The 21,472-nt window shown below is 47.0% G+C and overlaps 1 protein-coding gene across 3 annotated transcripts in view; it reads left to right on the top strand.

The window, feature by feature from the left end:
- LOC137521117 (flavin-containing monooxygenase 5-like) overlaps positions 1–21,472 on the top strand; it is a 142,557-nt gene that overhangs the window by 21,666 nt on the left and 99,419 nt on the right. The gene's annotated exons all lie outside the window — the stretch shown is intronic.

The following is a 21,472-nucleotide window of genomic DNA, read 5'->3' as shown; positions in this document are numbered from 1 at the left end:
TAATAGTTTACTTCTATGGGGGCATTTCAAGACTGGGTAGGGGGGGGGGAGGGGGGTTGATGCACGAAAATGCAGTAATATTGCTGTGTGCAGACTGTATATAGCAATATAAGTGTTGTTAGTGGCAGTATTGTACTGCGAGTTATGCTGTTACACTACACTACACGATACATACATAGACATAAGACTCTGGTTGGGATTAGATTGTGAGCTCCTTTGAGGGACAGTTAGTGACTAGACTATATACTATGTACAGCACTGCGGAAGATGTCGGCGCTATATAAATACTAAATAATAATAATAATGGTACTCGAGTACCGCAGATGTGCAGCATGTATAGAAGCATTCGCCTAGCCAAGCAGGATTTGGACCACTCTCTCAACAGCAGAACATGGGGAATAATTTAAATCAATCAAACTATGACCTGAGAGACAACTAAACAAACATCTTCAAGGCTAAGTTAAATTTTTTGCGCCCATGAATCTAAAACTTATGTCATATCTGTGAAATTGTTATATGATCACAAAAGTAACCAAAAGGAAACAGCCATTCCTCTGGCATGCAGTAGAAGAACAAACAAAATGCAATTTGAGGGTTTAAAAAGGTCTATATGGGCCCGTTCTTACTTGGGCGATTTGCATTAATTGCAGGTGATTAACACAAATCGCCAAACGCAAACGTGCAGCCTGCACCATTTTCAGGCGATTTCCTGAAGATCGCATTTCAGTGCTATAGAAGCGCTAAACGCGATCGCGGGAAAAAAAGCTGCAGTGTCCAGTGATTTTTCCGCTTTAAATCGCGGGAAAAAAATCACTTACGCAAAACGCCGGTGGTAATCGCTGGCGTTTTGCACTTTTAAGTGTGAATGGGCCCTAAGTCTCATTTTTGAGCATAAAGAAAAACTTTTAATTACAATATCAATAAAAAATCATTTATGATCCAGCATAAAAATAGCCCTCAGTACATACTTATCACATGTGAATTGCCTAATGCACGTTTCACGACCCTTAGCTTGGTCGCTTCTTTGTGAGCGAAGGACGGTTTAAAGAATATATATAAAAAGATATACAGCCACATCAAAATATGTTTCACACCTTCTTATATCCATTCAGCCTGATTTATAAGCCAATCTGAATCATATCCAGTAGAGCAGTGTTTCCCAACCTTTTCCGGCCCGGGGAACACTGTCTGACCAAATTTTTCTCCGGGGAACGGCGCGCGCGGTGGGTAAATTGTTGTTTGCGCGACCTAGTGGACAGTGCCGCTATGGGGGGGGGGGGGGGGGGCTGGGGTGCGGCTGCATAGCTGGCATAGTTGCCCCAGTGTAGGGAGTTTAGTTGCCTCAGTATAGTGCCCCAGTATAGCCAGTATAGTGCCCCAGTATAGTGCCCCAGTATAGCCAGAATAGTGCCCCAGTATAGCCAGTATAGTACCCCAGTATAGCCCCCCAGTATAGCCAGTATAGTGCCCCAGTATAGCCAGTATTGTGCCCCAGTATAACTAGTATAGTGCCCCAGTATAGCCAGTTTAGTGCCCCAGTATAGCCAGAATAGTGCCCCAGTATAGCCAGTATAGTACCCCAGTATAGTGCCCCAGTATAACTAGTATAGTGCCCCAGAATAGTGCCCCAGTATAGCCAGTTTAGTGCCCCAGTATAGCCAGTATAGTGCCCCAGTATAGCCCCCCAGTATAGCTAGTATAGTGCCCCAGTATAGCCAGTATAGTGCCCCAGTATAGCCAGTATAGTACCCCAGTATAGCCAGTATTGTGCCCCAGTATAGCTAGTATAGTGCCCCAGTATAGCCAGTTTAGTGCCCCAGTATAGTGCCCCAGTATAGCCAGTATAGTGCCCCAGTATAGCCAGTATAGTGCCCCAGTATAGCCAGTATAGTGCCCCAGTATAGCCCCCCAGTATAGCTAGTATAGTGCCCCAGTATAGCCAGAATAGTGCCCCAGTATAGCTAGAATAGTGCCCCAGTATAGCCAGTTTAGTGCCCCAGTATAGCCAGAATAGTGCCCCAGTATAGCCAGTTTAGTGCCCCAGTATAGCCAGAATAGTGCCCCAGTATAGCTAGAATAGTGCCCCAGTATAGCCAGTTTAGTGCCCCAGGATAGCCAGTATAGTACCCCAGAATAGTGCCCCAGTATAGCCAGTTTAGTGCCTCCGCCCGTCCCCGCGGCCGCCGCTGTTATTACCTTGTTAACAGCGGCCGCTCTCCCCTCTCCGGCGCGTGTATATTCAAGCAGCGTATCTCCGGCTGCTCTGTGTGATGCACTGATGCGGAAGAAAGGAGGGCAGCGGCTTCCTGTAACGGCGATATGTATCGCCGTTACTATGGTAACCGAGCCCTGCCTCCTTCCGCATCAGTGCATCACACAGAGCAGCCGGAGATACGCTGCTAGCATATACATGGTCTGGAGAGGGGAGAGCGGCCGCTGCTAAGGTAATAACAGCGGCGGCCGCAGGGACGGGCGGGAGGGGGGATAAGAGCACGGCACACCAGGCAACGTTCCGCGGCACACTAGTGTGCCGCGGAACAGCGGTTGGGAAACACTGCAGTAGAGGATGATTGCAAGGCTGCCCAACATCCAAATAAGTTCATCATATGGAGTATTCCAGCAGTGTATAATAACAGTTGCGCAGTCCGTTCAGTGTAGCTGTTAAGAGCATGGCGATGCGGTTCTGAAGATCCAGCAATGCACCTATAATTCAATGAGACTAGGCTACCAAATTTAAGTATCTGAAGTCCATTTCTGTTTTCCAGTACAGCAAGAGTTAAAACACTCATGCAAAAGAGCTAGTTAGTTTCCTAAAAAGTGAATAGAAACTAAAAGGATTGTATCTGTCAGGAAGAAGTGAAATAATAATGTTTTAGTGCAATTTTCCACTACCTGTGATCCACTTCAAAAAGTGGATTGCAGCCGTTTGGCAAGAGCACCACAATTTATATGCTCATTTTCCATTCGTTCATGTTGGTTTTTTTTCCACAAACGCAATTGCCGGCTTGCACGGTTCTCAGTGCGAGTGGAAATTGAGGCTTGCGCGATTGCAATGCAATTAATTGCACTTGCAGTTAAGCTTAGCAGTGAAAACAAAAATGCTTTACTGCAGGAAAGTTCAAAGGGTCATTACTTCTTTATCTTTTTTAGCTTAACAGGCAGAGAGTGGATTCTAAATTCTATCTGCGACAGTCCATTGTAAAGATAGATAGATAGATAGATAGATAGATAGATAGATAGATAGATAGATAGATAGATGTGTATATATATTTATACAGTGGTATGCGAAAGTTTGGGCAACCTTGTTAATTGTCATGATTTTCTTGTATAAATCGTTTGTTGTTACGATAAAAAATCTCAGTTAAATATATAATATAAGAGACACACACAGTGATATTTGAGAAGTGAAATTAAGTTTATTGGATTTACAGAAAGTGCGCAATAATTGTTTGAATAAAATTAGGCAGGTGCATACATTTGTCAGTTTATTGATTCCAAAACCTTTAAAACTAATTATTGGAACTCAAATTGGCTTGGTAAGCTCAGTGACCCCTGACCTACATACACAGGTGAATCCAATTATGAGAAAAAGTATTTAACGAGCGTCAATTGTAAGTTTCCCTCCTCTTTTAATTTTCTCTGAAGAGTAGCAATGTGGGGGTCTCAAAACAACTTTCAAATGACCTGAAGACAAAGATTGTTGACCATCATGGTTGAGGGGAAGGATACAGAAAGCGGCCTTCAGCTGTCTGTTTCCACAGTTAGGAACATATTGAGGAAATGGAAGACCACAGGCTCAGTTAAAGTTAAAGGGATACTGTAGGGGGGTCAGGGGAAAATGAGTTGAACTTACCCGGGGCTTCTAACGGTCCCCCGCAGACATCCTGTGTTGGCGCAGCCACTCACCGATGCTCCGGCCCCGCCTCCAGTTCACTTCTGGAATTTCAGACTTTAAAGTCTGAAAACCACTGCGCCTGCGTTGCCGTGTCCTCGATCCCGCTGATGTCATCAAGAGCGCACAGCGCAGGCCCAGTATGGTCTGTGTCTGCGCAGTACACTCCTGGTGACATCAGCTGGAGTGAGGACATGGCAACGCAGGCGCAGTGGTTTTCTGACTTTAAAGTCAGAAATTCCAGAAGTGAACTGGAGGCGGGGCCGGAGCATCGGTGAGTGGCTGCGCCAACACAGGATGTCTGTGGGGGACCATTAGAAGCCCCGGGTAAGTTCAACTCATTTTCCCCCGACCCCCCCTACAGTATCCCTTTAAGGCTCGAAGTTGCAGACCAAGAAAAATCACGGATAAACAGAAGCGATGAATAGTGAGAACAGTCAGTCAACCCACAGACCAGCACCAAAGACCTACAACATCATCTTGCTATAGATGGAGTCATTGTGCATCGTTCAACCATGTGTCGCACTTTACACGAGGAGATGATGTATGCGAAAGTGATGCAGAGGAAGCCTTTTCTCTGAGGGACTCATGGATTCCACTCAGTATTAGCAGATTCTGGAGACCAATGTCCAGGAATCAGTGACAAAGCTGAAGTTGCACCGGGGCTGGACCTCTCAACAAGACAACGACCCTAAACACTGCTCAAAATCCACTAAAGCATTCATTCAAAGGAACAAGTACAACTTTCTGGAATGACCATCTCAGTCCCCAGACCTGAATATACCGTATATACTCGACTATAAGTCGAGAAATTTAGGACTGATCTACTTTTGTAAAATAGGGGGGTCGACTTATACTCGCGTCAGACCTAAATTTCTGCCGTGTAGCCGAGTATCAAGCGACTCCTCTGCTTTGCATGTGCTGCATTATGCCTCCCTAATGCTGCCAGCCAGCCAGATTGTGTCCCCCTGCTCTGCTAAAATTACTAGATGCCACAATGCTGCTTCCCCCTGCAAGCAGGAGAATGGACTGACCCCCGCTCAGCATGTGATGCTCCAGCGGCTGCTAATTTCATCCACAGTAGCTGACACCAGTGCACGCTAGAGCACCAGCACTCTGGCTTCATCCCGATCTTCAAAGGCTTCTCCTCCGTCAATATATCTGCCAGCTCATGCAGTGAAAAGCCCGTGCAGTCTCTCATGTGACACTCCTCCTCCCCCTCTCTGCACACTTTGGATTCCATCTCTCCGTGCACAGTTTGCAGTGAGAAGCCCAGCCATACGTACTTTGCAGAGAAGCCTGTGTGAGTTCGTTCTGCATTCTCTAAATTCCAGCCTGTTATCAGCTGCTCTTCCATGTACAGAGTGTGATAGCAAGAAGTTTTAAATCAGGAAAAGCAGGAAAAGTGTGATAGAACAGGGCTTTTCAACCTTTTCACTAATTGTACCACTTTTATTGCCTAAAAATTGTAAAGTACCACCAGCGGCCTCTACAGTAGAATAGACTCGATTGGGCTCGGCTGTTTCCAGAGCCGCTTCTGCGCATGTGCGCATGTCGACAAAGAGCTCTTCAGGGGTCTCAGTGCTGGATCCCTTCTACTGAGGAGGCAAGGGAAAAACCTCTTTAGGATCAATAGCACTATAGGTAGCCTCTCACCACTACCAGAGAGCTAGGCAGTGACTCACCACAAAATTCGGCTCCCCCTCGCTTGCTCCTCGCTGTGCTGCCCTGTGGAATAGTTCAGAACTTAGATCAGTGGTAAGCCGGCTGCGGTGAAGAGACAGCCAGGCAAGCGGTGCACAGTGACGGTGCGTATACATCAAATACACTTAGTGGCCAGTGACAGGGCCGGATTTAGGCCAACGTCACCTAGGCCCTGGCCTAGGGCACCACAGAAGCCAGGGCACCAAAGCAGCAGGCTGAACTTATGCAGCATTTGCAAGCTTGCAAATGCTGCAATGCAGGGAGATCAGGAACGCGCCTGACCGCAGAGGTGCAGCGGCCACCATGCTCTCTGTGCGCGTTTGCATTGTGGCGGGCGCCTATGGACTTGGGCAGCATTGGAGACGAAGGGGAAGAGAAAGCTTTGGCACTGGAGACTAGCTGAGAAATGAGTGACTCTGATGGCTGCTACGGTGTGAAGGCAAGCTGGCTATCTATACTGAAAGGGGAGGGGGGAGTGGGAAAAGGAGGGATTAAGGGAGTCATCTGACTACCTATACTGGAGGGAAAGGGGGGAGGGGTCATCTGGCTACCTATGCTGTAGGGGGGGCAGCTGGTGACAGTGGCCTTGGGCGGTAAAAAGTACAAATCTGGCCCTGGCCAGTGGTGTCTGGTCTCTTCTCTGCTGATCTGAGGTCTGAAGTACCCAACAGGGCAGCACAGCAAGGAGTGAGCGAGTGGGGAGCTGAACTTTGTGGAGGCAGGACGGGACCATAAGCCGCAGACGGGCAATTAACAGGCAGGCACACCTTGTGTGTACCACCTGGCCAACATCAAAGTACCACCAGTGGTAGGCGTACCACAGGTTGAAAAGCCCATTGATAGAAGACTGCAGAGAAAGTTTTGCTAAACTTCCCCTTTCTTGTCAGTCTTTCTACCTTTTTATCTGTGTGTTGATTCTGGATTCCCCCTGCCAGCCTGATTAATTCTCTCTCTCTTTCTTTAGAAAGCACACAGCACTTCCAAAGATCACTGCACACTTTTCACACATTTAAAGGCATCTGGCATTACCCCATGCCTTGTTTGTTCCCAGTGTCACTTAAATAAAAGCACCTTCTAACACTGAAAAACTTTGTCATCTAGCCACATTAATACATCCTGAAGCTTACTCACTTATGTTAAGTAATTCATTTCTTTTAATGATTTATGTCAGAATCTGACTGTAAAAGAGCAGACAGTGTGAGTAATGAAGGCAGGAGGTACAACATGGTCATGTGGGAGTACAGTGTAAGTTAGAGTAGGTGGGGGCAGCAGGAGTTAGTGTAGGTGGAGGGCTGTGTAGCTTAGATAGAGACAGCTTAAGGGGGAAGGTCCATAAAATGCCCCTGCCCCACAGACACACCAGGTTTGGTATTAATTCCAGCTTAAGAGGGTCAAAAATTGGGGTCGACTTATACACAAGGTCGACTTATACTCGAGTATATACGGTAATTGAAGATCTGTGGTGTGAGTTAAAGAGAGCTGTCCATGCTCGGAAGCCATCAAACCTGAATGAACTAGAGATGTTTTGTAAAGAGGAATGGTCCAAAATACCTTCAACCAGAATCCAGACTCTTATTGGAATCTACAGGAAGTGTTTAGAGGCTGTAATTTCTGCAAAAGGAGGATCTACTAAATATTGATTTATTTCTTTTTTTGTGGTGTCCAAATTTACGCACCTGCCTAATTTTGTTTAAACAATTATTGCACACTTTCTGTAAATCCAATAAATTTCATTTCACTTGTCAAATATCACTGTGTGTCTCCTATATGATATATTTAACTCACTTTTTTTATCGTAAAAACAAACAACGATTTATACAGGAAAATACAGGAAAATCATGACAATTAACAAGGTTGCCCAAACTATACTATATGTATATATATATATGTATGTATATATATGTGTATATATATATATATATATATATATATATATATATATATATATATATATATATATATATATACATATACATACACACACTCACCTAAAGGATTATTAGGAACACCTAACACCATGAATGCAATTATCTAATCAACCAATCACATGGCAGTTGCTTCAATGCATTTAGGGGTGTGGTCCTGGTCAAGACAATCTCCTGCACTCCAAACTGAATGTCAGAATGGGCAAGGAAGGTAATTTAAGCAATTTTGAGTGTGGCATGGTTGTTGGTGCCAGATGGGCCGGTCTGAGTATTTCACAATCTGCTCAGTTACTGGGATTTTCAGGCACAACCATTTCTAAGGTTTACAAAGAATGGTGTGAAAAAGGGAAAAATATCCAATATGCGGCAGTGCTGTAGGCGCACATGCCTTGTTGATGCTAGAGGTCAGAGGAGAATGGGCTGACTGATTCAAGCTGATAGAAGAGCAACGTTGAGTGAAATAACCACTCGTTACAACCGAGGTATGCAGCAAAGCATTTGTGAAGCACAACATGCACAACCTTGAGGCGGATGGGCTACAACAGCAGAAGACCCCACCGGGTACCGCTCATCTCCACTACAAATAGGAAAAAGAAGCTACAATTTGCACAAGCTCACCAAAATTGAACAGTTGAAGACTGGAAAATGTTGCCTGGTCTGATGAGTCTTGATAGAGTCAGAATTTGGCGTAAACAGAATAAGAACATAGATCCATCATGCCTTGTTACTACTGTGCAGGCTGGTGGTGGTAGTGTAATGGTGTGGGGGATGTTTTCTTGACACACTATAAGCCCCTTAGTGCCAATTGGGCATCGTTTAAATGCCACGGAATTCCTGAGCATTGTTTCTGACCATGTCCATCCCTTCATGACCACCATGTACCCATCCTCTGATGGCTACTTCCAGCAGGATAATGCACCATGTCACAAAGCTGGAATCATTTCAAATTGGTTTCTTGAACATGAAAATGAGTTCACTGTACTAAAATGGCCCCCACAGTCACCAGATCTCAACCCAATAGAGCATCTTTGGGATATGATGGAACTGGAGCCTCGTGCCCTGGATGTGCATCCCACAAATCTCCATCAACTGCAAGATGCTATCCTATCAATATGGGCCAACATTTCTAAAGAAATCTTTCAGCACCTTGTTGAATCAATGCCACGTAGAATTAAAGGGACTCCGAGCAGTGCAGAAACTATGGAAAGATGCATATCATTTTAAAGCTCTCTTTCTCCTCTTTCCAATGATATATAAACCGCCGCCCTACGCCTTTTAGTTTTCGCTATTTTCACGATTGAAATTGCCGCGGCCGCGATTTCAATCGCGAAAATAGAGAAAACTAAAAGGCGTAGGGTGACGATTTAGGTGTTGCCAGAAAGAGGAGAAAGAGAGCTTTAAAATGATATCCATCTTTCCATAGTTACATTGTATTACACAGGACGACTTTTTCCTAAAGTCAGCATCTCCATTCTGCTGAATGGAGCTGCTGACACTAGGGAAAGTGTCGTCCTCTGTAATACAAGTAACTATGGAAAGATGGATATCATTTTAAAGCTCTCTTTCTCCTCTTTCTGGCGACACCTAAATCGTCGCCCTACACCTTTTAGTTTTCTCTATTTTCGCGATTGAAATCGCGGCCGCGGCAATTTCAATCGCGAAAATAGCGAAAACTAAAAGGCGTAGGGCGACGATTTAGGTGTATAAACTAGCTATACTGGGGGCAGCTATACTGGGGGCAACTATACCAGCTATACTGGGGGCAACTAAACTAGCTATACTGGGGGCAACTAAACTAGCTATACTGGGGGCAACTATACCAGCTATACTGGGGGCAACTATACCAGCTATACTGGGGGCAACAAAACTAGCTATACTGGGGGCAACTATACCAGCTATACTGGGGGCAGCTATACCAGCTATACTGGGGGCAACTATACCAGCTATACTGGGGGCAGCTATACTAGCTATACTGGGGGCAGCTATACTAGCTATACTGGGGGCAGCTATACTAGCTATACTGGGGGCAGCTATACTAGCTATACTGGGGGCAGCTATACTAGCTATACTGGGGGCAGCTATACTAGCTATACTGGGGGCAGCTAAACTAGCTATCCTGGGGGCAACTAAACTAGCTATACTGGGGGCAACTAAACTAGCTATACTGGGGGCAGCTATACTGGGGGCAACTAAACTAGCTATACTGGGGGCAACTAAACTAGCTATACTGGGGGCAGCTATACTGGGGGCAGCTATACTAGCTATACTAGAGGCAGCTATACTGGGGGCAACTAAACTAGCTATACTGGGGGCAACTCAACTAGCTATACTGGGGGCAACTATACTGGGGGCAGCTATACTGGGGGCAGCTATACTAGCTATACTGGGGGCAGCTATACTGGGGGGCAACTAAACTAGCTATACTGGGGGCAACTTTACTGGGGGCAGCTATACTAGCGGCAGCTATACTGGGGGCAGCTATACTAGCTATACTGGGGGCAAATAAACTAGCTATACTGGGGGCAACTATACTGGGGGCAGCTATACTAGCGGCAGCTATACTAGCTATACTGGGGGCAGCTATACTAGCTATACTGGGGGCAGCTATACTAGCTATACTGGGGGCAGCTATACTAGCTATACTGGGGGCAACTAAACTAGCTATACTGGGGGCAAATATACTAGCTACACTGGGGGCAACTAAACTAGCTATACTGGGGGCAACTAAACTAGCTATACTGGGGGCAACTAGTTTCACTGGGGGCAACTATACTAGCTCCAATGGGGGCAGCTATACTGGGGCAACTGTACTAGCTATACTGGGGGCAACTATACTAGCTAATACTTTAAAATACAGTTAGCTCCACCCTCATCTGGTCATGACCACGCCCATTTTTTGCCACGAAGCACGCTGCAGGTTGTGGCCACGCCCATTTTTTTTTGGGGGGGGGTGTCTTTTAATACCTAGCACCGGGTGCCAAAAGCCCTAGGTACGCCACTGGCTACGCCTACTTTTGTAACCTTGACACAGTCACTTAATGACCAAGTTTGTGATCTTTGGGGTTCCTGGTATCAATAATGTGGCATTAATAATGTGAGAATGGAAGCAGTTTATCAAGCAAATAATTTTGATCAGCTGTTTGTTGCTTTGTCCCCTTTTGTGAATTTGAACTCCAGTCTCCCAATGACTGACTGTACCATGTTTGAGGCCTCTGCCACTAACAGTGTAAGAATGTCAGGAATTTATATTTCCCTTGAAAATCAATAGGTGCATTTTGATTGGCTGTTGTAGGCTCCACCCACTTTCCTTAACTGGCAGCCCTTTACGTTTTTTCTATTAACATAACTGGGTGAAATCTGATCGGCTGTTGTGGTTCTGCCCCAGTGTGCGGGAGGGGGGAGGGGTGATGTGAGATCCCCAGAACATATTCTCCCAGGTAGTAAGGGATCTGTATACCAAGTTTCATTGAAATCAGTCAAGGCGTTATAGTACAGACCAAAAGTTTAGACACACCTTCTCATTCAAAGAGTTTTCTTTATTTTCATGACTATGAACATTATAGATTCACACTGAAGGCATCCAAACTATGAATTAACACATGTGGAAGTATAGTACATACCTACAGCTTTGCACACTCTTGGCATTCTCTTGATGAGCTTCAAGAGGTATTCACTTGAAATGGTTTTCACTTCACAGGTGTGCCCTGTCAGGTTTAATAAGTGGGATTTCTTGCCTTATAAATAGGGTTGGGACCATCAGTTGCGTTGTGGAGAAGTCAGGTGGATACACAGCTGATAGTCCTACTGAATAGACTGTTAGAATTTGTATTATGGCAAGAAAAAAAGCAGCTAAGTAAAGAAAAACGAGTGGCCATCATTACTTTAAGAAATTAAGGTCAGTCAGTCCAAAAAATTGGGAAACCTTTGAAAGTGTCCCCAAGTGCAGTCTCAAAAACCATCAAACGATACAAAGAAACTGGCTCACATGCGGACCGCCCCAGGAAAGGAAGACCAAGAGTCACCTCTGCTGCAGAGGATAAGTTTATCTGAGTCACCAGTCTCAGAAATCGCAGGTTAACAGCAGCTCAGATTAGAGACCAGGTCAATGCCACACAGAGTTCTAGTAGCAGACACATCTCTAGAACAACTGTTAAGAAGAGGCCTTCATGGTAGAATATCTGCTAGGAAACCACTGCTAAGGAAAGGCAACACGCAGAAGAGACTTGTTTGGGCTAAAGAACACAAGGAATGGACATTAGACCAGTGGAAATCTGTGCTTTGGTCTGATGAGTGCAAATTTGAGATCTTTGGTGCGACGCAGAAAAGGTGAACGGATGGACTCTACATGCCTGGTTCCCACCGTGAAGCATGGAAGAGGAGGTGTGATGATGTGGGGGTGCTTTGCTGGTGACACGGTTGGGGATTTATTCAAAATTGAAGGCATACTGAACCAGCATGTCTACCACAGCATATTGCAGCGGCATGCTATTCCATCCGGTTTGCGTTTAGTTGGACCATCATTTATTTTTCAACAGGACAATGACCCCAAACACATCTTCAGGCTGTGTAAGGGCTATTTGACCAGTTAAGGAAAGTGGGTGGAGCCTACAACAGCCAATCAAAATTCACCTATTGATTTTCAAAGGGGAATATTTAAACTGCTGCCATTCTTACACTGCTAATGGCAGAGACCTCAAACCTGTTACAGTTGAGCATTGGGTGACTTGGGCTCAAAATCAGAAAAGGGGGTGGAGCCACAAACAGCAAATTATATTTATTTAATTTCAATGGGTAGAAAAAGTCAGCCGGCACCGTCAAGTATAATGCTCTTTTCAATATTTAATGTAGCTCTGTCATCTTAAAGCGTGACGTTTCGGAGTAGCAACTCCTTTCTCAAACACATGACAGGTTCAACAATACTTGTGCAAACATAGTTCTTTTATACCCACCCATACTCAAATTTAGCCAATGGGCTTATTCCAGTGCAACCCCCAATCACAAGTTCCGCGGCAATGCGGACCTGATGGGGAACTGGTTTCTTGTTTGAAGGACCAATCACTTCGGACAAAAAGTATCACATGGTCGGGGGAGGGGAAGGAGCAAAAGGTGGGTGCTCCCGTGTGTGACTACGGGACACGCCCCCTTGCCGCCCGTCATGTCCATATCTCCACCTCCAGGTAGCGGACCTGATGGGGGACAGGGAAGAGATGCAACTCCACTGGCACAGAGCCAGTGAGAGTATGGAGGCCCATGTTCCCGCCCCCAGGAGGAGTCCACTAGTGTGCCGACCAACCACCGCCACCCACATCTCCGCGCAACCATGGAAACCCGCCGGCATCCACTTCCGTAAACGGCTGTGGTGCCTGGTCGGGCCATGGAGCGCCGAGCGCGAGATGACTCGCGGTCGTCCGCCCACACCGCCCAGCATCGCGTGCGCGGGCAGCCACACCGGCTCCAGATACACCGCCAGCGCGCCCCAGGCTGTCACAGAACGCGCAATTAGCGCGTCTGCCGCCCGCAAAGCGCCCACAGCAGCCGCATCCAAGTCAGTGCGGCGAACCGCACACGGAGCAGCCAGTAGGTCGTAGACACCCCCCTAGCGGGCAACCAAGGGTCACCAATGGCCCACTACAACAGTGGATGGAAAGGCCGGCATCTAGACGGGCGGCACAAAAGGCTCCACTCCACCCCACCGATCATCTGCAAAAAACAGAGAAAGCCATATGTGGTCTCTCAAAAGTCATATGTGAGGGACACGAGTATGTTTATTGAGACCATCTCTAAATTACAGAGTATTTCTCCTGACTCGTTGCTGGTGACCCTGGATGTGGAGAGCCTCTACACCTCCATCCCACATGATGGGGGTGTGGAGGCTGTCCAACACATCTTGGAAACTTGCTCTGATTTTACTGTTCAGCAAATAGGCTTTTTGATACAGTTATTACAACTAGTGCTGAGATCTAACTATTTTGTCTTTGATGATAAATTTTATTTGCAGGTTCGGGGTACAGCTATGGGGTCGAACGTGGCCCCTTCCTACGCAAACATCTTCATGAATACGTATGAGGAAACCTTTGTATACAGTAACGTTCTTTTTCAAAAATTTGCAACAATATGGTTGCGCTATATTGATGATGTTTTTTGTGTGTGGGAGGGGTCACGTTCGGCCCTTGATGAATTCATAGATCAGGTACATGCGCAATGTGGGTCTATCCGACTAACGTCGCATTGCGATCCTAGGCAAATCAATTATCTAGATACGATGGTACTGCTACGAGATGGCAAATTGAGTACCGATTTATATGTTAAACCTACTGATCGCAATTCGATATTGGCCTATGATAGTTTCCACCCATTGAGCACCTTACAGTCTATTCCTAAAAGCCAGTTTCAGAGAATTGACCGGATAGTCAGTGATGGGGAGACAAAATTAAAGAGGTTTGAACAAATGAGTAAAAAATTTTTGGAAAGACAATACCCTTTGCCACTTGTGGCAAAGGCACAAAAAGAGGTAGTGGAGCGTGGAGGAGCTTGGCGGACGGGGGGCGGTAACCGCGCTAATCGGATACCCTTTGTGTCCCAATATAATATATACAGTAATCATATCGGGAAAATTATTAAAAAGCATTGGACTATGCTGGCGCGGTCCCTCTCCTCGGTGGCCGAGTTCCAAAACGCTCCACTCCTCTCATACAAAAGACCACCTACCCTACGTGATCGCCTCACTCATGCTGAGATGAGGACACTGGTGAGACCACCAGAAAGTACTAGACGAGGCACTTTCCCTTGCCTCAATTGTGTCCATTGCAATCTTATTACTAAGGGCCCTTCTGTTACACACCCACATTCGGGTAAAAAATATGAAATAAAGGGATGTCACACCTGTGACTCCCAATATGTAGTATATGTTTTGAAGTGTCCTTGCGGACTTGCATATGTGGGACAGACCACCACAAAGTTAAAGGTGCGTCTGTCCTCGCATAAACATGCTATCCGCAAGAAACTAAAACAACAAGCTGTGTCTTACCATTTTAATATATTTAATCATAATATCAGTCAATTGAGGTGTCAGGTTATTGAAGCTATACCCCCCCTTAAGAGAGGAGGGGATAGATATAAACAGTTGTTGTTACGGGAAGCCTTTTGGATTAGAACACTGGATACATTAGAACCACGGGGTATGAACAGAGAATATGATTTATTGCCTTTTCTATGATTTATGCTTTCCACTAATCGTTTTCTGCTTTCTCTGTTTTTTGCAGATGATCGGTGGGGTGGAGTGGAGCCTTTTGTGCCGCCCGTCTAGATGCCGGCCTTTCCATCCACTGTTGTAGTGGGCCATTGGTGACCCTTGGTTGCCCGCTAGGGGGTGTCTACGACCTACTGGCTGCTCCGTGTGCGGTTCGCCGCACTGACTTGGATGCGGCTGCTGTGGGCGCTTTGCGGGCGGCAGACGCGCTAATTGCGCGTTCTGTGACAGCCTGGGGCGCGCTGGCGGTGTATCTGGAGCCAGTGTGGCTGCCCGCGCACGCGATGCTGGGCGGTGTGGGCGGACGACCGCGAGTCATCTCACGCTCGGCGCTCCATGGCCCGACCAGGCACCACAGCCGTTTACGGAAGTGGATGCCGGCGGGTTTCCATGGTTGCGCGGAGATGTGGGTGGCGGTGGTTGGTCGGCACACTAGTGGACTCCTCCTGGGGGCGGGAACATGGGCCTCCATACTCTCACTGGCTATGTGCCAGTGGAGTTGCATCTCTTCCCTGTCCCCCATCAGGTCCGCTACCTGGAGGTGGAGATATGGACATGACGGGCGGCAAGGGGGCGTGTCCCGTAGTCACACACGGGAGCGCCCACCTTTTGCTCCTTCCCCTCCCCCGACCATGTGATACTTTTTGTCCGAAGTGATTGGTCCTTCAAACAAGAAACCAGTTCCCCATCAGGTCCGCATTGCAGCGGAACTTGTGATTGGGGGTTGCACTGGAATAAGCCCATTGGCTAAATTTGAGTATGGGTGGGTATAAAAGAACTATGTTTGCACAAGTATTGTTGAACCTGTCATGTGTTTGAGAAAGGAGTTGCTACTCCGAAACGTCACGCTTTAAGATGACAGAGCTACATTAAATATTGAAAAGAGCATTATACTTGACGGTGCCGGCTGACTTTTTCTACTTGCTTCGGGAGTGGTGTTCCTGCAGCCAGGGCACGTCACCATTCAACTTTGACAGATTGTGCATTTCCACAACGCTTCTATTTAATTTCAATGGGAAAATATAAATTATTGATGCCAAGGACCTCAAAGCCCACAAACTTGGTAACTGAGTGACTGTGTGAGAGAACGCGGAAAAGCAGCCGCGTGTGCTGTTGAGGAGGCGGCTGTTTCCGCGTCCAATGCGGCGGTTGACACGCGGAGGAGTGCGGCTGGTAACAGGGCTGAACGCGGAAAGGCCGCCGCATGTAACAACAGTAAGGCGGCTGGTTCCGCGTCCAGCACGGCACGCAGTAGCGTGTGTCTGGTGTGGCTGGGTCTGTTAGTGCACACAGACTTAGTAATACACGCACGCGCACTGAGAGGCAGAACTCTTGTACTGGCCAGGGAGAAGTCAGCTGATCACGCCGATCAGCTGACTCCAGAGCAGGTTACTATTGGTTGATCAGTTAGGGGTGGTGCCGGTGAGCACTACTCCATATATAGTTACTGCTGACCAGTCTCAAGTTGTCTGCCGTTGCGAACACTACGTGGAAGCACTCAGACCTTAGTCAGATCCTACAGTGTGTTAGAACCAGGAGGACCTGGGAATTCACACTGAGCCAGATTCATTGTATTGTTTTCCTGTTTATGCTTAGACTAGTTCCAGGGTGTAGAGACCACGGACCTCACACCCAGACTAGGGAACTTACATTATCATTTGTATTATACTCCAGACTAGTTCCAGGGTGCTGAGACCACGGACCTCGCACCCAAGACTAGGGAACTGTGTTATCATTTGTGTTATACTCCAGACTAGTTCCAGGGTGCTGAGACCACGGACCTCGCACCCAAGACTAGGGAACTGTGTTATCATTTGTGTTATACTCCAGACAAGTTCCAGGGTGCTGAGACCACGGACCTCACACCCAAGACAAGGGAACTTGTGCGATCATTCTGTTATACATCAGACTAGTTCCAGGGTGTAGAGACCAAGGACCTCACACCCAGACTAGGCGTTGTTTGATATCTGTTATGACTTATTGCTTCCCTGACCACTCCTCTGTCTTCTGATTCGGTACCTCGCATATATGATACTCTGTTGCCAAACCCTGCTTGCCTTGGATACCGAATCAGCTTTCTGTCTATGTACTTTATCTGACCGTGTGTTGCCGACCTGGCTTGCCCGACCTCGAGAGCTATCTCTCCCTTTAAGAGATAGTCTCCAGATCAGATAGTGACATCCACCTTCAGGTGTCACTCACCTTCTGGTCCTTCCTACCTCCAGCCTGACTCCACCCCTTGGAGAGTCTCAGGCTGCTGGAAGGTTACTGGTCCTCAAGAAGCAGTATTTCTTCACTGCCTTTGATCACCTGCTCAGCAGGTGCATTACTCAAAGTATTACTGTTACACCAAACACTCACATACCATAGGTGTCCAGAGGTTAGCAATATATCTTTATTATCTGTGATTCTGCAGATCATCAATAATCAAGTATATATCTGCATTCTTGGTGATACTGCAGATCACCAATAATCAGATTCTCTCTGCGTGCTGACACCAATCATTACAGACTGTGTGTCAAGTTTAGAAATAGTGGGCAGAGCCAACAACCAACCTTTTTACATGGAAAACTGCAAACTGCAGCAATTCTTACACTGTCAATGGCAACGTTTCTCAAACTTGGCGCAGTTGCTCACTGGGTGACTGAGATTCTACAATGTTCATAGTCATGAAAATAAAGAAAACTCTTTGAATGAGAAGGTGTGTCCAAACTTTTGGTCTGTACTATAACGCCTTGACTGATTTCAATGAAACTTGGTATACAGATCCCTTACTACCTGGGAGAATATGTTCTGGGGATCTCACATCACCCCTCCCCCCTCCCGCACACTGGGGCAGAACCACAACAGCCGATCAGATTTCACCCAGTTATGTTAATAGAAAAAATGTAAAGGGCTGCCAGTTAAGGAAAGTGGGTGAAGCCTACAACAGCCAATCAAAATGCACCTATTGATTTTCAAGGGAAATATAAATTCCTGACATTCTTACACTGTTAGTGGCAGAGGCCTCAAACATGGTACAGTCAGTCATTGGGAGACTGGAGTTCAAATTCACAAAAGGGGACAAAGCAACAAACAGCTGTTCAAAATTATTTGCTTGATAAACTGCTTCCATTCTCACATTATTAATGCCACATTATTGATACCAGGAACCCCAAAGATCACAAACTTGGTCATTAAGTGACTGTGTCAAGGTTACAAAAGTAGGCGTAGCCAGTGGCGTACCTAGGTCATTTGGCACCCGGTGCTAGGTATTAAAAGACCCCCCCCCCAAAAAAAAATGGGCGTGGCCACAACCTGCAGCGTGCTTCGTGGCAAAAAATGGGCGTGGTCATGACCAGATGAGGGTGGAGCTAACTGTATTTTAAAGTATTAGCTAGTATAGTTGCCCCCAGTATAGCTAGTACAGTTGCCCCAGTATAGCTGCCCCCATTGGAGCTAGTATAGTTGCCCCCCAGTGAAACTAGTTGCCCCCAGTATAGCTAGTTTAGTTGCCCCCAGTATAGCTAGTTTAGTTGCCCCCAGTGTAGCTAGTATATTTGCCCCCAGTATAGCTAGTTTAGTTGCCCCCAGTATAGCTAGTATAGCTGCCCCCAGTATAGCTAGTATAGCTGCCCCCAGTATAGCTAGTATAGCTGCCGCTAGTATAGCTGCCCCCAGTATAGTTGCCCCCAGTAGAGCTAGTTTATTTGCCCCCAGTATAGCTAGTACAGCTGCCCCCAGTATAGCTGCCGCTAGTATAGCTGCCCCCAGTATAGTTGCCCCCAGTATAGATAGTTTAGTTGCCCCCAGTATAGCTGCCCCCAGTATAGCTAGTATAGCTGCCCCCAGTATAGCTGCCGCTAGTATAGCTGCCCCCAGTATAGTTGCCCCCAGTATAGCTAGTTTAGTTGCCCCCAGTATAGCTGCCCCCAGTATAGCTAGTATAGCTGCCCCCAGTATAGCTGCCCCCAGTATAGCTAGTTTAGTTGCCCCCAGTATAGCTAGTTTAGTTGCCCCCAGTATAGCTAGTTTAGTTGCCCCCAGTATAGCTAGTTTAGCTGCCCCCAGTATAGCTAGTATAGCTGCCCCCAGTATAGCTAGTATAGCTGCCCCCAGTATAGCTAGTATAGCTGCCCCCAGTATAGCCAGTATAGCTGCCCCCAGTATAGCTAGTATAGCTGCCCCCAGTATAGCTGGTATAGTTGCCCCCAGTATAGCTGGTATAGCTGCCCCCAGTATAGCTGGTATAGTTGCCCCCAGTATAGCTAGTTTTGTTGCCCCCAGTATAGCTAGTATAGCTGCCCCCAGTATAGCTGGTATAGTTGCCCCCAGTATAGCTAGTTTAGTTGCCCCCAGTATAGCTGGTATAGTTGCCCCCAGTATAGCTGGTATAGTTGCCCCCAGTATAGCTAGTTTAGTTGCCCCCAGTATAGCTAGTTTAGTTGCCCCCAGTATAGCTGGTATAGTTGCCCCCAGTATAGCTGCCCCCAGTATAGCTAGTTTAGTTGCCCCCAGTATAGCTAGTTTAGTTGCCCCCAGTATAGCTGCCCCCAGTATAGCTAGTTTAGTTGCCTCTAGTATAGCTAGTTTAGTTGCCCCCAGTATAGCTAGTTTAGTTGCCCCCAGTATAGCTAGTATAGCTGCCCCCAGTATAGCTAGTATAGCTGCCCCCAGTATAGCTGCCGCTAGTATAGCTGCCCCCAGTATAGTTGCCCCCAGTATAGCTAGTTTAGTTGCCCCCAGTATAGCTAGTTTAGTTGCCCCCAGTATAGCTGCCCCCAGTATAGCTAGTATAGCTGCCCCCAGTATAGCTAGTATAGCTGCCCCCAGTATAGCTGCCCCCAGTATAGTTGCCCCCAGTATAGCTAGTTTAGTTGCCCCCAGTATAGCTAGTATAGCTGCCCCCAGTATAGCTAGTATAGCTGCCCCCAGTATAGTTGCCCCCAGTATAGCTAGTTTAGTTGCCCCCAGTATAGCTAGTATAGCTGCCCCCAGTATAGCTGCCCCAGTATAGCTAGTTTAGTTGCCCCCAGTATAGCTAGTTTAGTTGCCCCCAGTATAGCTGCCCCCAGTATAGCTAGTATAGCTGCCCCCAGTATAGCTGCCCCCAGTATAGCTAGTTTAGTTGCCCCCAGTATAGCTAGTTTAGTTGCCCCCAGTATAGCTGCCCCCAGTATAGCTAGTTTAGTTGCCCCCAGTATAGCTGCCCCCAGTATAGCTAGTTTAGTTGCCCCCAGTATAGCTAGTTTAGTTGCCCCCAGTAAAGCTAGTTTAGCTGCCCCCAGTAAAGCTAGTTTAGCTGCCCCCAGTATAGCTAGTATAGCTGCCCCCAGTATAGCTAGTATAGCTGCCCCCAGTATAGCTAGTATAGCTGCCCCCAGTATAGCTAGTATAGCTGCCCCCAGTATAGCTGGTATAGTTGCCCCCAGTATAGCTGGTATAGCTGCCCCCAGTATAGCTGGTATAGTTGCCCCCAGTATAGCTAGTTTAGTTGCCCCCAGTATAGCTAGTATAGCTGCCCCCAGTATAGCTGCCCCCAGTATAGCTAGTTTAGTTGCCCCCAGTATAGCTAGTTTAGTTGCCCCCAGTATAGCTGCCCCCAGTATAGCTAGTATAGCTGCCCCCAGTATAGCTGCCCCCAGTATAGCTAGTTTAGTTGCCCCCAGTATAGCTAGTTTAGTTGCCCCCAGTATAGCTGCCCCCAGTATAGCTAGTTTATTTGCCCCCAGTATAGCTAGTTTAGTTGCCCCCAGTATAGCTAGTTTAGTTGCCCCCAGTATAGCTGCCCCCAGTATAGCTAGTTTAGTTGCCCCCAGTATAGCTAGTTTAGTTGCCCCCAGTATAGCTAGTTTAGTTGCCCCCAGTATAGCTAGTTTAGCTGTTCCCAGTATAGCTAGTATAGCTGCCCCCAGTATAGCTAGTATAGCTGCCCCCAGTATAGCTAGTATAGCTGCCCCCAGTATAGCTAGTATAGCTGCCCCCAGTATAGCTGGTATAGTTGCCCCCAGTATAGCTGGTATAGCTGCCCCCAGTATAGCTGGTATAGTTGCCCCCAGTATAGCTAGTTTAGTTGCCCCCAGTATAGCTAGTATAGCTGCCCCCAGTATAGCTGCCCCCAGTATAGCTAGTTTAGTTGCCCCCAGTATAGCTAGTTTAGTTGCCCCCAGTATAGCTGCCCCCAGTATAGCTAGTATAGCTGCCCCCAGTATAGCTGCCCCCAGTATAGCTAGTTTAGTTGCCCCCAGTATAGCTAGTTTAGTTGCCCCCAGTATAGCTGCCCCCAGTATAGCTAGTTTAGTTGCCCCCAGTATAGCTAGTTTAGTTGCCCCCAGTATAGCTAGTTTAGTTGCCCCCAGTATAGCTGCCCCCAGTATAGCTAGTTTAGTTGCCCCAGTATAGCTAGTTTAGTTGCCCCCAGTATAGTTAGTTTAGTTGCCCCCAGTATAGCTAGTTTAGCTGCCCCCAGTATAGCTAGTATAGCTGCCCCCAGTATAGCTAGTATAGCTGCCCCCAGTATAGCTAGTATAGCTGCCCCCAGTATAGCTAGTATAGCTGCCCCCAGTATAGCTGGTATAGTTGCCCCCAGTATAGCTGGTATAGTTGCCCCCAGTATAGCTAGTTTAGTTGCCCCCAGTATAGCTGGTATAGTTGCCCCCAGTATAGCTGCCCCCAGTATAGCTAGTTTAGTTGCCCCCAGTATAGCTAGTTTAGTTGCCCCCA

Source organism: Hyperolius riggenbachi, chromosome 6 (genome assembly GCF_040937935.1).
Source record: "Hyperolius riggenbachi isolate aHypRig1 chromosome 6, aHypRig1.pri, whole genome shotgun sequence".
Lineage (NCBI taxonomy): Eukaryota > Metazoa > Chordata > Amphibia > Anura > Hyperoliidae > Hyperolius > Hyperolius riggenbachi.
The sequence above is the reverse complement of the archived record's forward strand: the minus strand, read 5'-3'. Positions and strand labels throughout refer to the sequence as shown.